The sequence below is a fragment of the Pseudophryne corroboree genome, chromosome 6, assembly GCF_028390025.1.
Source record: "Pseudophryne corroboree isolate aPseCor3 chromosome 6, aPseCor3.hap2, whole genome shotgun sequence".
NCBI classification, from domain to species: Eukaryota; Metazoa; Chordata; class Amphibia; order Anura; family Myobatrachidae; genus Pseudophryne; species Pseudophryne corroboree.
In genome coordinates, this window is record NC_086449.1 from 678923516 (window position 1) to 678941466 (window position 17951).

The 17951-nt window shown below is 44.5% G+C and overlaps 1 long non-coding RNA gene across 1 annotated transcript in view; it reads right to left on the reverse strand.

The window, feature by feature from the left end:
• Positions 1-15363, reverse strand: part of LOC134933227 (uncharacterized) — a 98751-nt gene extending 83388 nt beyond the window's left edge. The window contains exon 1 of the long non-coding RNA XR_010179644.1: positions 15119-15363. This is a non-coding gene — a long non-coding RNA (uncharacterized LOC134933227). The remainder of the gene's footprint in view (positions 1-15118) is intronic.
• Positions 15364-17951: the final 2588 nt, after the last annotated feature.

Here is a 17951-nt window from a genome sequence, read left to right on the forward strand (position 1 = left end):
TTTACTACAGAAGGAGAAGGGAAGGGGCCACAGTTAAGCTGCAAGGACATTCTTAAAAATAAGGTAGATGAAACTACATTTACAGAGGAGAAGGTCCTAACAAAACTTTCAAAACTAAAAGTGGATAAATCAATAGGGCCAGATAGGATACACCCAAGGATACTAAAAGAGCTAAAAGATGTGCTGGTGGCACCATTAACAGAATTATTTAACCAGTCACTAAATACAGGTACCATTCCAGAGGACTGGAAAATAGTGAATGTAGTTCCACTGTACGAAAGTGGAAGCAAGTAACTACAGACCAGTAAGCCTTACATCAGTAGTAGGGAAAGTAAAGGAAAAACTATTAAAAGAAAGAGTTGTGGAATATCTTAAATCAAACAACTTACAGGATTCAAAACAGCATGAATTTACTGGTGGGAGATCATGCCAAACAAATCTTACTGACTTTTTTGACTCTGTGATGAAAATAATAGATCAAGGGGGAGCTGTAGATGTAGCATATCTAGACTTTAGTATTGCATTTGACACTGTCCCACATCGCAGACTGCTAAAAAACCTTGAAAGCGTGGGTGTGGATTATAAAACAGTTAAATGGATAAGAACCTGGTTGCAAGATAGGAAACAGACCGTTGTAGTATATGGAGTGCAATCTTTGGAAGGAAATGTTACCAGTGGAGTACACCAGGGATCTGTACTTGGACCAGTTCTCTTTAATACCTTTGTTGGTGACATTGCAAATGGTATTAAAATAAAGGGAGACTGGAGGCATAAAGTTATACCATGTCAACTAGCTAAAGCCGAAATTAAATTAATCTATGAAATGGGTACCCTAATACCGGGGGAAATAAAATCTGACTTTGAGGTCAAATGGTTTTTAATAATTCTTTACTCTTCTTAATATGCACTCTTTGTAATATGCATTTGTGTAGTGATCGAAATCTAAATGTTTTAAAATGAATTTAATCCTCTTTTTAACTCGTATTTTTATTCTGTAGTGAAACCTGCTTTGTTTAGATGTTATGTCACCGGAAGTGACGTTGCTCAAATTCAGGACAGAAGCAATTAATCCGTTATAAAAAAATTTGGACATTATAAATCATAATTACTTTGAGCAACAGGGAAGTGCATACAGCATTAGTCCAAATGCGGAACTTAAAAGACTTTTATTCATTAAAGACTAGACCAGAAGTGACGTCGCGCCCCTGTAGTCTGGATCCAGGAAGAGAGAGTGGGTTACCATGACAACCGGAAGAAACAGGAAATTAATTCTGCCTCTTCGGTCCGGACCTAGGAAGAAACAGCGGGTTACCATGACAACTGCAACAAACAGTAAGAGAACACCGGCTCGGCCGATACACAGCAGAGAACCATGGGACAAGTAGGTTTAATTATGTATAGAGTCCAGCTGTGTACTGAGTGCGGGGATTGGTGCCTGGATGGCTTAAATATTTCCCATCTGCAACGACTGACATCCTGATTTTTCTGAACCTTGAAAAAGACCCCAGCTCGGGGTAGAAACACGTCGGTGTGGTCCCTGACAGCTACGAATATGGTGACGAATCGCCATCTAACAAGATCCAGCAGACTTTGCGGTGGTACATTTAGGAAGTTCCACCTGTAAATTCCTATGCTGTTTAAAAACTGTTTGGCCACAGTTCTTAGAGATCCGGTAATTGCATGTTGAGTGATGCTGCTATAAAATATTTTCATTTATGTGATGTCAAAAATATTTATTATTTTTCTTAACACTGCATTGCACATCTTTTGATGTTTTTATGTATTTGCTTGAATTTTATGCTATTAAAACTGTAATACACTATATGTATTTTTGTTCTATTTACATGTTATTAACCCCTATGGTGAAAACCTGGGCCAATAAGATCCGGGGAGCATTTTGAAGCGCTGGTTAAGTTTTCCCTCCTTTTATCTGTCTGCTTGTACTTGTTGGTGAGGGGTGGAGAAAACCTCTTGGTAGCGGTAAACATTATCGGCTGCTTTTGCGCACTGCAATATTTTCTAAAAATCCTTTATATTATCCTCTTTAATATCTTTGTTGGTGACATTGCAAATGGTATTAAAGGGAAAGTATGCCTTTTTGCAGATGATACAAAGATTTGCAACAGGGGAGACACACCGGGAGGGGTAAAACAAATGATTGATGACCTAGCTAGACATGAAAAATGGTCAAGAACGTGGCAACTACAGTTTAATGCTAAAAAATGCAAAATCATGCACTTGGGTCTTAAAAATCCAAAGGTTAAATATAGTATCAAGGGCAGGGCCGGTGCAAGGTTTCTCAGCACCCTAGGAAAATCTTCAGCTGACTCCCCCCCCAATATATATATATAGATATATATATATATATACACACACACACACACACACACACACACACATTAATGTTTTGCCATGCTATTTTGTCCATCTACAGCCAGCTGACACCTCTCAGGCACTAGAGAGGTACTGTTGCTGCAAATCTCCTCCCGGTCCGATGAATGAAAGCCAGCTGAGGTGTGAGGCACTGACTGTGATTGTCCTTCTGGCTGATGCTGTGGCTCTGGTGAGGGTGGAAAGTGGGCAGATATTGCCCTTAAAAATGCACTTGTGCACGGGGTAGAGACTGCCATGCTTGGACTCCCTGTCGCTGGTACCTGTCAGTGCCGGCTGGGAGGGGGGGCAGATCATCTGGTGTTTGACAAAGCCCTTGCCACCCTGGGTGCAGTCGTGGCCTCCTCCTCAGAGTCCAACAGCTCCCCGCAAGGCTGAGGGAGTCCAGTAGATAGCAGTTGGGGCAGTACTCAGGGCAAGCAGGGGATTAGGGGCAGAAAGTGCTGGGGGCAAGGGTAGAAAGCAGTTTGGTCAGTACTGGGGGAAAGGAGGTGACTGATAGCGGTTCCGGCACTGGAGGAATGACCGAGTCCTGCAGGACGCCCTGAGAGTCGGTCCTGTGTGCACCACAGCCAATACCATTCCTCAGCATTGGCTGAGGTACATACAGGACTCTGACTCACAGGGCATCCTGAAGGACCCGGTCTGTTGTCCTCTAGTTACTGTACAGCTATAAATAAAAGATAATAATAATGCAATGCCCAGCATGCCGGCAGTAAAAGGCTCTCTCTATTCTAACATCCAGATTTACAACCTGAGCTACTATCTATAAAATACAACACAGACTACACAGAAGATACTGAAGGCCTGATACGCAACCTGCTCAGGCTCCCAGGTGCAGTAACCATCAGTAAGCCTGGGTCTAATACCTGCACCATAGCCATAGAGAGCCACAGATTGCCTCCTCCTGCTGTACAGGCCAGAAAGGGAGAGACCAGAGCAGCATGGGAAAGGGACAAGGGACGGCTGTATTTATGTGCGCTCCGTGGTCACAAGAATGGGTGACAGAGCCACCCTCTGTGACAGCGTCATCACACTCCTGCCCAGCCCAAGGCTGCCGCCTCCCGTGTTACCTGGTGCTGCTGCTCGTGCTGCACTGATGAGATAGACACGCACCCCCCACAGCGCTGCAGTGGCGGATCTAGATAAGTAACTGTCTATGCATACATTAAGTCCAGTGTTTCAAGTGACCATGTGTATGCATTAGCATTTATAGATATATCGGCCCTGCAGCACAGCTGACGGCCAATACATCTACCGATCTATTGGCACATCGTGCTGTGTGTACTGGCGGTCATCCGACCGCCCGTACACTTGCTGCAGACGCCGGCGGTGATTGACAGCAGAACTGGGTGTGCGCATATAAATGCCCGCCCAGTTCGTGATGGCAGTCACAACAGATCAAGCAGTGTGTATGCACAACACATTGCTTGGTCCGTCTATAGATATAGCGGATATCGTGTACCCAGCATTACTCTCTGTTCTTACAGGAAACTAAAAACACTAATTACACACTGAACACACCATCCACAGTTGCTTGACCAAATGTTTGCAGACAAACAGCACTTCTCCAAAAAAAGAAAAAAAGAAAAATATGGACAAGAAATGTAAATAAACACAAAATAATTTTTATCTGCTAATTTGTTTTCATTTTAAATAAACAATAATCTGAGAAACACAGTAAGTGGACATATCTTTCGGTTTGGAGATCCAGGTATCCTGCAGAGTGATTTACACTGCAGCTGCTGCCCGGGGGAGTGTGAGCGTTAGCAGAGTGCCGGACAGGCAGCTCAGCACTCGATACAGACAGACTGTGGCAGACATAATCAATCAATGTCTGATCCCGGAAAAGTACTGCAGCATGCAGAGTTTACAAACAACGGAGGACAAGTTGATGACAGCCACACAGTGCCCTATCCGCCCCCCATCCGACACTGCTGCACAGCGCACCACAAATACCTTTCTAGTCTCCCCTTCTGCTGAAGAGGCAACAAACGACCAGGACTAATCCGGCTCCGGGTTCCCGCCCTGATATGATGGACAGCCTATGCGTTGCACGGAGCGGCATGCTGCCGAAGGTGATTGACATGGAAAACGGCCACTGAGGAATGACCGGGTCCTGCAGGACGTGCTGTGTGTCAGAGAATTGTGTGCACACTCTGACTCACAGCGCGTCCTGCAGGACCCGGTCATTTTTAAAAAGTGAGTTAAGGGAAAAATAAGGAAGGCATTCTTTCATCGGCATTGTGCGGTGCCGCCCTCCAGCGGCCGGCGCTCATAGGCAGCTGCCTAAAGCTGCCTAATGGTAGCGCCGGCCCTGATCAAGGGTACTATAATGGAAACTACTGAGGAGGAAAGGGATTTAGGAGCCACTATTTCAAGTGACTCAAAGGCAGGAAAGCAATGCAACAAAGCAATGAGAAAGGCAAGTCAGATGCTTGGTTGCATAGCGAGGGGAATCAGTAGCAGGAAAAAAGAAGTAATAATGCCACTGTATAGGTCATTGGTATGGCCTCATCTTGAATACTGTGTCCAGTTCTGGAGACCATATCTCCAGAAGGATATAATTACATTAGAGAGTGTACAAAAAAGTTCAACTAAAATGGTGCATGGCCTACATCACAAAACGTACCCGGAAAGGCTAAAAGATCTTAACATGTATAGTTTGGAGGAGAGAAGGGAAAGGGGGGACATAATAGAGACTTTCAAATATACAGTACCAAGGGTTTTAACAAAGTTCAGGAGGGAAACATTCTTCAAAGGAAGAGGAGTATTAGATCTCGAGGACATACACTGAAACTGGAGGGAGGCAGGTTCAGGGGCAATTTAAGGAATAATTACTTCACAGAAAGGATAGTAGACAAGTGGAATAGCTTCCCATCAGAGGTGGTATGTCAGGTCCGGGTGTTTTTGTGAATCCGTTAACCTGGAACCAACCTCAGGTGTAGGTGCTGGGGTATGAAGAAAACAGGGAGGACGAAGGAAGTTCCGTTTCATATATTTATTAAAGTAACAATTCGGTAAGGAGTTAAATGACTAGTTGTTAATCATCATTATACTGAAGTATTGCAGGAATGACAGAAATAATATGCAAGAGAAAACTCAGCAATAAATAAAAGAAATGTTCATGGAAACATATGCAAAACAAGCTGAAGAATAAATGTTGAATTGTCCAAATATAAACAGGCTTTGATGCTGAACTGCAGATTGTGTTTAACTGGTTAATGCAGACATGGAGAATTAACTGTAAGAATTTGCAATGGAGTTTTAAGAGTTAACTGAGAGACTGTGAAGAATTATCCTTGTAATGACAACATAGAAAAAGTACTGAATTGGGTTACTTGCGGGTTCCGGAGATCACTGTGAAACTGTAGTAGATGGCAAGGTGATGAATGGGTTAAATGCAGAGTTGAACAAACGAACAGCTGAGGGAATTGGAATCCTCCAGACTTTGTATGATAGGCAGACAGACAGGGTAACCTCATGCAGGACACTGGGAATCCAAGTATTTCCAATAGGTGTGCAATTGACTGATAGCACAATGGAGAGCCGGTAGATCTTTGGCAGTGAAGGCTGCAAAACGGACCTCTGGGAACGGAGGCGATATCTGGACCACGGGAATCACACAGGAATGCACGGAGAGAGTTCAGAGCTAGAGCACAGCTTTGATACAACAAAGCACTGGCCCAGAGTGACATAATCCCAGCCTACTTAAAGGCAGCACAAGCACGGGATTGGCTTACACCTGCCCACAGGTGTTTTCACAAGTGCTCAGTATTAGCTATTTGGTCTCCAACATGGCCACCTCCTATACAGCAGACACACCGCAGTGCCTTAGGCCATTTGGTCCCCGCACTCACAGTTCCCAGACTCTGCATTACCTGTGCCATTGATCACGCCGTGTCCCCACACGGGCGCACAGCACCGCGAGCAACCGCACTGGCAACGGATGAACCCCAGAACCCGCAAAGGTGAGAGACCGGTTCGTGACAGTACCCCCTCTTCTACGGGTGGTCTCCGAACACCTTTGAACCTTGTCAGGATTTTTGGAGAAGTATTTCTGTACCAGTCTTGGAGCATGAACATCTTCAGAGAAAACCCAGGATCTCTCCTCCGGGCCGTAACCCTACCAGTCGACCAGAAACTGTAAACGTCCATATCGGGAACGTGAGTCCACAATCTCTTTAACTTCAAATTCCTCATTCTGCAAAGAGTGAACTTTAGGAGATTTGGACTGGGTAGTACGGAACTTATTGAGAATCAAAGGCTTCAGTAAAGATGTATGAAAGGCGTTAGGAATTCTCAAAGACGGTGGCAGCTTGACTTTGTATGACACAGGGTTGAGTACCTTTACAATGGGAAATGGACCAATAAACCTGGGAGCAAATTTCTTAGAAGGAACTTTGAACTTGAGATTGCGCGTAGAAATCCAAACTTGGTCTCGCACTTTGTAATTCGGTACAGCTTTACGTTTTCTATCTGCAAAAGATTTATAACGAGCGGAAGTTTTGACCAAGGACTTACGTACACAACTCCAGATGCTAGATAGACGTTGAAGCTCTTGATCTGCCGCTGGGACCTCTAGGGCTGGCAATGGATGAAACTCTGGCACACGAGGATGAAAGCCGAAGTTAATATAAAAGGGCGTAGATTCTGAAGATGAATGGAAGAGATTATTATGAGCAAATTCTGCCAATGGAAGGTAGTCAACCCAGTCATCCTGTGAGGACGATATATATAGCCGGAGAAATGTTTCAAGGTCTTGGTTGACTCTCTCAGTTTGTCCATCTGTCTGAGGATGATATGCAGAAGAAAAGTTCAACTTGACATTTAAAGATGAACAAAGCGACCTCCAAAACTTGGCCACAAACTGTGTTCCCCGATCAGAAACAATTTCTCGAGGAAGGCCATGCAACTTGAAGATTTCAGAGATGAACAATCTGGCTAGTAAAGGGGCTGATGGTAACCCAGTTAATGGAATGAAATGTGCCATTTTCGAAAATCGATCCACTATCACCCAAATGGTATTTCGCCCTTTTGATGGAGGTAGATCGGTCACGAAATCCATTGAGATATGAGTCCATGGTTGTTTGGGTATGGATAGTGGATGTAACAAACCTGGTGGAGAACTTCTTGGACTCTTATGTTGGGCACATTTAGGACATGCTGCTATAAACTCTTGGACATCGGCTTTGAGACGTGGCCACCAATAAGACTGTTGAATAAACTCGAGAGTCTTTAGAACCCCAGGATGACCCATGAAGGAAGAGGAGTGAGCCCAGGTAAGCAGCCGTTTTCGAAGACTTGTGGCGACAAAGGTCTTGCCAGGCGGAGGAACTGGAGAGGTTCGAGTCATTAAAAAGGACCTAGGATTCACAATGGCTTGATTCGTGGTAGCATCATTTATTTCAGAAGAAGCAAAGGACCGGGAAAGGGCATCTGCCTTTTTGTTCTGAGACCCTGGACGATAGGTGAGTTTGAAATCAAATCGTGAGAAGAAAAGCGCCCATCGAGCTTGTCGTGGATTCAAACACTGAGCTGACTGCAGATACAGAAGATTCTTATGATCAGTATAAACTGTAATGCGATGTTGAGCTCCTTCTAGAAGGTATCTCCACTCCTCAAATGCCAACTTGATGGCAAGTAACTCTTGCTCACCGATTGCATAATTACGTTCTGCCGGGAGGAACTTACGGGAGAAATATCCGCAGGGATGGACCTTTTTATCTTCAAAGACTTGTGACAACACAGCTCCTACTGCTTCTGTAGATGCATCCACCTCTAGTAGAAAGGGACGATTCAGATCAGGCTGTCGAAGAATGGGGGCTGACACAAAGGCTTGCTTTAAATCAGAGAAGGCTTTGATTGCTTCTGAAGACCAGTTCGTAGGATTTGCTCCCTTACGAGTTAGGGCTGTGATGGGAGCAGCTAACGTAGAATAATTCTTAATGAATCTCCTATAGAAATTAGCAAAGCCGAGAAATCGCTGAATCCCCTTGAGAGTTGTAGGAGTGGACCAATCTCGGATAGCTTGTACCTTACCGGGATCCATACATAGCTCTGATCCAGAAATGATGTAACCAAGGAACGGTATGGAAGATACTTCAAAAGTGCACTTCTCTAACTTACAATAAAGTTGATTTTTCCTCAGACGTGTCAGTACCTCTTTAACTTGGTGACGGTGAGACTTTATATCCCTAGAGAATATTAGGATATCATCCAGGTACACTACTAGACACTTGTAGAGAAGATCACGAAAAAGTTCATTCACATAGCTTTGAAAAACTGCAGGTGCATTACAAAGACCGAAAGGCATTACAAGGTATTCGTAATGCCCATCCCGGGTATTAAAAGCAGTTTTCCACTCGTCCCCTTCTCGGATGCGGATTAAATTGTAGGCCCCTCGGAGATCCAGTTTTGTAAACACAGTAGCTCCTTTTACCCGGTCAAATAATTCTGGAATTAAGGGTAATGGATACTTGTTTTTCACAGTGATCTCATTGAGTCCACGGTAATCTATGCATGGTCGTAACCCACCGTCCTTCTTCTTAACGAAAAAGAATCCGGCTCCTGCAGGTGAAGAAGATGGTCTGATAAATCCTTTGGTTAGATTTTCTTGTATATAATCAGACATAGCTTGCGTCTCTGGGATGGATAGCGGATAAATTCGTCCCCTAGGAGGTGTTTTACCCGGAACCAGGACAATTGGGCAGTCCCATTCGCGATGAGGAGGTAGAGAGTCTGCTGCTTGTTTACTGAAAACATCCGCAAAGGATTGATACACCGGAGGTAGGTCGGGAAGGCTGATTGACCGGAGAGGTACAATTGAGGCTAAACAGTCCTTGGTACAAGATTTACCCCATGAAAGGACTTCCATGGTTTGCCAATTAAGTTGAGGGTTATGTTTCTGCAGCCAAGGTAAACCAAGTATCACATCTTGAGAGGCTTTGGGAATCACGTAGAAGGAGAGGTATTCGGAATGGAGCACACCAACTTTCATCTTGAGACATACGGTTCGATGAGTAATTATACCATCTGGAATTCGACTTCCATCCACTGCTGTAACGGCAACTGCTGCTTCCAGAGGCATGGTTTGAACTTTAGACCGCATGACAAAGGCTGAGGAGATGAAGTTCTCGGCTGCCCCAGAATCTAGGAGAGCTGAAACTTTCACTGTAGAACTTGGAACTTCTAATTGAATAGACAAAGTCGGCTCTTCCCCAGAACGTGATTCTAGAGTAACTCCTAGCTTAACCTCTCTTGAATAAGCTAGGAGCGAGAGTTTCCCGGTCGGAGTTTGCAGAATTTAACTAAGTGTTCAGAGGACCCACAGTACATGCAGAGGTTACCCTGTCGACGACGAAGTCGTTCCTCTTCTGTGAGGCGAGAGCGCCCAATCTGCATAGGTTCGTCTGTCGTTACCGGAGACTGTGATGAAGAATCTTGTCGAGGCCTAGGATGATAACGTGGACTGGATCGCTCTGCCCTGGATTTCTCTAAACATCGCTCCCTGTAGCGTAGGTCAAGTTTGTTACAGAGAGAAATCAATTCATCCAGTTTAGTTGGCACATCCCGGATAGTTAAATCGTCCTTGATTCTCTCAGAAAGTCCATTCCAAAACGCGGCGATCAGGGCCTCCTCATTCCAGTTTAACTCTGAAGACAACGTGCGAAACTGAACAATATATTGATTGACAGGACGTAAACCTTGACGTAGACGGAGAATCTCCAAAGATGCTGAGGTGGTCCTGCCGGGTTCGTCAAAGATTCTCCGGAAAGAAGATACAAACTCTTTGTAATTAGAGAGGATAGGATCACCTCTCTCCCATAATGGTGATGCCCACTCCAGAGCCTGACCGGAGAGGAGGGCAATAATATATGCGACCTTAGAACGAGCTGATGGGAAACTGGCGGACATCAGTTCGAACTGGATCTCGCATTGATTCAGGAATCCCCTGCAAAGTTTTGGAGTTCCGTCAAACTTACTCGGAGAGGGTAACTGCAAGCGGGACGTAGGCAGCATCACAGGAGAAGCTGTAGTGGTAACTGGGACAACCGGAGTTGGAATCTGGACTTGAGACGTTTTAATTGCTGTATGAAGAGTCTCTAAACGGTCTGCCATAGTTTGCATTAACTGCACTATTTGTGTCTGTATAGACTCCTGGTTTTCCAGACGGGAAAGGATATTTGACGTAGCACCGCCTCCTGCGAATTGGTCACTTGACGGATCCATGTGGCCAGTGCTTACTGTCAGGTCCGGGTGTTTTTGTGAATCCGTTAACCTGGAACCAACCTCAGGTGTAGGTGCTGGGGTATGAAGAAAACAGGGAGGACGAAGGAAGTTCCGTTTCATATATTTATTAAAGTAACAATTCGGTAAGGAGTTAAATGACTAGTTGTTAATCATCATTATACTGAAGTATTGCAGGAATGACAGAAATAATATGCAAGAGAAAACTCAGAAATAAATAAAAGAAATGTTCATGGAAACATATGCAAAACAAGCTGAAGAATAAATGTTGAATTGTCCAAATATAAACAGGCTTTGATGCTGAACTGCAGATTGTGTTTAACTGGTTAATGCAGACATGGAGAATTAACTGTAAGAATTTGCAATGGAGTTTTAAGAGTTAACTGAGAGACTGTGAAGAATTATCCTTGTAATGACAACATAGAAAAAGTACTGAATTGGGTTACTTGCGGGTTCCGGAGATCACTGTGAAACTGTAGTAGATGGCAAGGTGATGAATGGGTTAAATGCAGAGTTGAACAAACGAACAGCTGAGGGAATTGGAATCCTCCAGACTTTGTATGATAGGCAGACAGACAGGGTAACCTCATGCAGGACACTGGGAATCCAAGTATTTCCAATAGGTGTGCAATTGACTGATAGCACAATGGAGAGCCGGTAGATCTTTGGCAGTGAAGGCTGCAAAACGGACCTCTGGGAACGGAGGCGATATCTGGACCACGGGAATCACACAGGAATGCACGGAGAGAGTTCAGAGCTAGAGCACAGCTTTGATACAACAAAGCACTGGCCCAGAGTGACATAATCCCAGCCTACTTAAAGGCAGCACAAGCACGGGATTGGCTTACACCTGCCCACAGGTGTTTTCACAAGTGCTCAGTATTAGCTATTTGGTCTCCAACATGGCCACCTCCTATACAGCAGACACACCGCAGTGCCTTAGGCCATTTGGTCCCCGCACTCACAGTTCCCAGACTCTGCATTACCTGTGCCATTGATCACGCCGTGTCCCCACACGGGCGCACAGCACCGCGAGCAACCGCACTGGCAACGGATGAACCCCAGAACCCGCAAAGGTGAGAGACCGGTTCGTGACATGGTAGAGGCTAAGAATGTAGAGCAATTTAAACATGTTTGGGATAGGCATATGAATATCCTTACAAAGAATTAAGGTTCAAAAAGGGTTGCGATTTCCTAAAGAATAAAAAAGGGGCAGACTAGATGGACCAAGTGGTTCTTATCTGCCGTCAAATTCTATGTTTCTATATTTATATAGGTTGCCTATATGGTGGTTGTATGTGTAAAATACCCTGCAAAAAAGGTCTTTACCTCTGGAATAATATCCAACATCATCTTAAAGTAGATAGAGAGAGCTGATACCTGCACCTTCAAAGATCCTAGCCTAAGACCTAATGAGAAACCAGAATGTAGGAAATAAAGGACTCTATGAAATAATAAAAAAAAAGAATGTGAACGTCTCTCCTTTTTACGCCCATTAATATAATTTGTCCAGATTCTATGATAATTGTCTGCAGAAACCTGCTTCTTAGCTTTTATCAGAGTCTGAAAAAAAATAGGATTTTAATACCTACCGGTAAATCCTTTTCTCTTAGTCCGATGCTGGGGACTCCGTAAGGACCATGGGGTATATAGACGGGATCCGCAGGAGCTTGGGCACACTAAAAAGACTTTGACTGGGTGTGAACTGGCTCCTCCCTCTATGCCCCTCCCCCAGACCTCAGTTATAGCAACTGTGCCCAGGAGAGACGGACATTTCGAGGAAAGAATTTATTGTTTAAACACGGTGAGTGTCATACCAGCTCACACCACGAATATACCGCAAAAAAGGGCATTCAATAGAATACCAGCGAACAGCATGAAAAATTTACACAGCCACATGCTGAGAGAAGATGTAACACGACCTGTGTGTCAACACAACCAATAATTAGACACTGCATGCCATGACATGCACAACGTCAGCAACAGGCTGACAGAAAAGAAACACCACAAGAGTGTAACCATAACCAATAACTGCAGACACAGTACGCACTGGGACGGGCGCCCAGCATCCTCTACGGACTAAGAGAAAAGGATTTACCGGTAGGTATTAAAATCCTATTTTCTTAAACATCCTAGAGGATGCTGGGGACTCCGTAAGGACCATGGGGTTTATACCAAAGCTCCAGACCGGGCGGGCGCGTGCGTACGACTCTGCAGCACCGAATGAGCAAACATGAGGTCCCCATCAGCCAGAGTATCAAACCTGTATAGCTTAGCCAAAATGTTTAAACCCGCCCAAATCTCCACTTGGCAAAGATGAACCGACGGGACTCCCCGGGCATCCGCCCAAGAAAAGCCCATCAACCTAGTAGAATGGGTCACCACCGACTTCGGTAACGGCAACCAGCCGTAGAACAAGCACGCTGAATCGTATCACAGATCTAGCGTGTAGCAAACTGCAGAGAATCAGGCGCCCCAATCACACTGGGGCATACCAGACAAACAGAATCTCTGAGTCCCCAATCTGAGCCAACTTGGTGACATAAATATTCAAATCCCTAACTACATCAAGAGACCTTGAATCAGCCAATGCTTAAGCAACCACAGGCATCAAATAGGCAGGTTTCTGCGAAACACCGAAACCACATTTGGTAGAACTATTATCCAAGTTCTCAATTCCACACTATCCACCTGGAAGATCAAACAGGGCTCTTGCGAGACCCAGCCGCTACTTCCGACATCCGCCTTGCGGACACCAAAGCCAGAAGCATGACCACTCTCCAAGAGAGAAACTTTAACACAACCTGTCATAAAAGGTTCCAAACCTTTTGACACAAGAAAACGCAACACCACGTCAAGGTCCCACGGTGCCAATGGAGCACAAATGGAGATTGGATGTGCAGTACTCCTTCCACTAAGGTCCGAATTTCCGGAAAGGTTGTCAATACTTTCCAGAAAGAAATATTTACAAGGCCAAAGCCGCACTGAAATGGAGCCTAACTTTAGGCCTGAACCCACATCTGCTTGCAAAGAATGGAAAAGAATGACCCAGTTGAAAAACTTCCCTAGTAGCCTTCTAGGAGTCACCAATACCCACATTTTCTCCAAACATGGTGGCAAGGCTTAACCGTTACTCCTTTTCTAGCCCGAAGAAATGTGGAAATGACTTCACTGGGAATATCTTTTCTGGTTAGGATATGGCGTTCGACCGCCACGCCGTCAAACGCAGCCGCGGTAAATATAGATACACGCCCAGATCTTGTTGTAACAGTTCCTCACGTAGAGGAAAAAAGGCCAGGGATCTTCTATGAGTAAATCCTGAAAAACTGGATACCAAGCCCTCCTCGTTCAGACCAGAACAATGAGAATCGCCTGAACCTTTGTTCTTCTTATGTTTATCACCTTCCGAAGAGTTAAACCGGAGGGAACACATAGACCGATTGAAAACACCCAAGGTGTCCTGAGAACGGTCCCTGCTATAGCTTGAGTGTCCCCTGACCCGGAACAATATCCCTGAGATCTCTCGCGGCGAGACTCCAACATGTCCACTTGAAACACTCCTCAAAGACTTGTCACTTCAGTGAAAACTTCTCGACGACAACCGTATTTCTCCCGGATGGCGGTCGCGTCTGCAGAGGAATCTATTTCCCTGTCATTGACATCCGGAACGAAGACTGCTAATATAGCGTTCACCAGTCCTTCCACCTAGCTGAAACCGTTTTCGGCTTCTGCCATTTTCGCTTTGCTCCTTGTTCCGCCTTAGCGGCTTACTTACACCACTGCTGTCAAGTCGTCCAACAGAATTAACACGGGCAGATCACGAAGCAGAGGGAAAGACAGGGAATAGAGGACTGCGCTGATATGCCTCACCTGATAGACTTAAGCTGCTATGGAGGAGAGATGAGGATTTCCACTATCCTCGCAGTTATACAGAAGAAAAGAATGTCTCCCAGCGCTAACGTTATCAGGTGTATACTCTATAGTTTGTGGTAGTATCTGCTCATAGAGATATCATATATATAAAAAACTCTAACACCAATATATTTTCAAGATAAAAATAATATTTTATTTCCCTAGCACAGAACAAAAATATTAAAAAATGGACCATATAAGAGAGATCCTCACTGATTCCAATAAAATCGGGTGTTCAAAATGATTACTAGTGAATCCTAATACCGGTATACTGAATACAAATAAAACAACCACATACAACATAAAACATAAAAGACCAGTGATACGCTAAGTAGCGAATTGTTCACTGGATAATACTTGTAATCCTCAGGTGAATACAGGTCGGTGTAAGCATGTAAAAATAGGTACTGTAGTGTAGTCACCTATCATACAGGGAATTTGCCCCTCAGATATTCTGGTAAATACCGGCCAAAATGTAGTCCTTCCAGTGTAGGTATGTGCAAATCACTCTAACAGGGATAGCCAGATCCTCAGTCTATGTATCCATAACGCTGAAAGCACTTACTTCTATATCACAGGAAGTGATAGAACGGGTGTCTGCCGGCAGACTGTGATAGATAGCTTCGCAATCGACTAGTTTTGCCTGTCACCGCAGGCTTCCTCAGGATGGCCGAGCTGAATCAATGCTCCGTTCTTTATACTTCTCTGGCGTGTCAGTCGTCATGGTAACCGGCTCTCCCTACGCGCTCCGTACGCATTGGTTACCATGGCGACCAAACCTCCGTCTACGTCCTCAGCGTATCACATAGGTAGTCCTGGTAACTGGACGTGTTTACATGCGCCGCTCCGTCCCGTTGGTTACCATAGTAACCGGACCTCCGTCCACGTCCTCCACGTGTCGTCTCTGTTGTCATAGTGACCGGGAATGTTTGGATAAGCCACTTGTGATTCGTAGCATTTCCCTCCTCTCCTTCACATGCTTTCATCATAATTTTTGCACAGTAGGATAGCACTCCCACCCACCCCCGGACATGATCCTCATCAGTCATTTACAGGATAGTTGTTAATCACGCCCTTTGTGATATTCCTATTTTGCTCTTCCATATCAGTTGCGTCCCCTCTCTCCTAATCTTACAGGGGATGGGATTATATAGAGCTCATCATATCTGGCTAGAGCACTTCTGGAAAAGCATCCTCCAAAAAATTTTCACATATTATAAAATAAAAACAAAAAAGAACAACAAACAACAACCACACAAGACAGTGCCTCTTCCTCCTATAATTGAGGATAAATAAAAATAATAATAATAGTAATTGCTAATACCTCCCCAGTTTCCTCAAAATAAGTCCCATAAAGTCTAGTTCATTCTTTGAGGAAGGGGAAGAGGTCCCATTCTATATTGAGACCCTTGGGCACCAAAGTTTCCAACTCAAAAATCGTTCTTGCTTCTTCTCTCAATAATGCATTATCCCAATCCCCTCCTCTCCATGATTTTTGTACTAGTTTAATTCCAATAAATTCTAGTCCCGTAGGGTCACTATTGTGCATCTTGGTAAAATGCTCCGGAATATTGTGATTGTCTTTATTAGTCCGGATGTTGTTTAAATGCTCATTTATCCTAGTGCATAGATTACGGTAGGTCTTCCCTACATATTGTAACCCACATCGTTCTTATAATAACTCTTAACCAAAAGAAACTGCTCTAAGAAAGTGGATTACGATGTACAAGTACTGGATTTGATGGAGCAATTTGAGGAGAAACATTATATTAGGAGTGACCTCGAAAAAAGCAAGGATGAGGTAGATGGAGTGGACAGAACGAACCTCCTCCAATACGTAGAAATGCTACGAATCACAAGCGGCTTATCCAAACATTCCCGGTCACTATGACAACAGAGACGACACGTGGAGGACGTGGACCGAGGTCCGGTTACTATGGTAACCAACGGGACGGAGCTGCGCATGTAAACACGTCCAGTTACCAGGACTACCTATGTGATACGCTGAGGACGTAGACGGAGGTTTGGTCGCCATGGTAACCAATGCGTACGGAGCGCGTAGGGAGAGCCGGTTACCATGACGACTGACACGCCAGAGAAGTATAAAGAACGGAGCATTGATTCAGCTCGGCCATCCTGAGGAAGCCTGTGGTGACAGGCGAAACTAGTAGATTGCGGAGCTATCTATCACAGTCTGCCGGCAGACACCCGTTCTATCACTTCCTGTGATATCGAAGTAAGTGCTTTCAGCGTTATGGATACAAAGACTGAGGATCTGGCTATCCCTGTTAGAGTGATTTGCACATACCTACACTGGAAGGACTACATTTTGGCCGGTATTTACCAGAATATCTGAGGGGCAAATTCCCTGTATGATAGGTGACTACACTACAGTACCTATTTTTACATGCTTACACCGACCTGTATTCACCTGAGGATTACAAGTATTATCCAGTGAACAATTCACTACTTAGCGTATCACTGGTCTTTTATGTTTTATGTTGTATGTGGTTGTTTTATTTGTATTCAGTATACCGGTATTAGGATTCACTAGTAATCATTTTGAACACCTGATTTTATTGGAATCAGTGAGGATCTCTCTTATATGGTCCATTTTTTAATATTTTTGTTCTGTGCTAGGGAAATAAAATATTATGTTTATCTTGAAAATATATTGGTGTTAGAGTTTTTTATAAATATGATATCTCTATGAGTAGATACTACCACAAACTATAGAGTATACACCTGATAACGTTAGCGCTGGGAGACATTCTTTTCCTCTAGATCACGAAGCATATGTTCATTGAAAATAGCTCTTAAGTCAAGAAAGCTTATTGCAGACAAGCTTCCCAGCTTGACCTTTTCCTCTGGAAATACTTCCCTTGCAAGGACTGCTCCCCAGTCCCGGAGAACTGCATGCATGAACACCAGGATCTCATCCTGGATTCCAAACCTTCGTCCCTCTAGGAGGTGAGAACTGAGCAGACACCACAGGAGCGATATCCTTGCCATTAGGATTATATTCCGGCGCATGTGCAAGTGAGACCCGGACCACATTTCCAACTGACCCCGTGAAAACCACTCTGGCATTTGACCTGCTCACCGAAAAAGCCTCATAGGCCGCCCCCGTCGTCTTCATCAACGGAACATATTGATGGATTGTCACTGCAAAGCTGATCCGACTCCGGATCCCCAGACCTCTGTCCACAGGAACACACAGAGCTTCAACCGTTCCGTATCTACTCTGATACCCACCTCCGACGATTGCATCGTTGGGAACCACAGCCTTCCCCTGTGTCCCACCATTTGTGTCTTGACCTCGCCTTAACCAGTACAGTGTCCCAGCACAGAATAACAATGGCTCTTAAATTGAAAGAACACCATCATACTGCCATCAC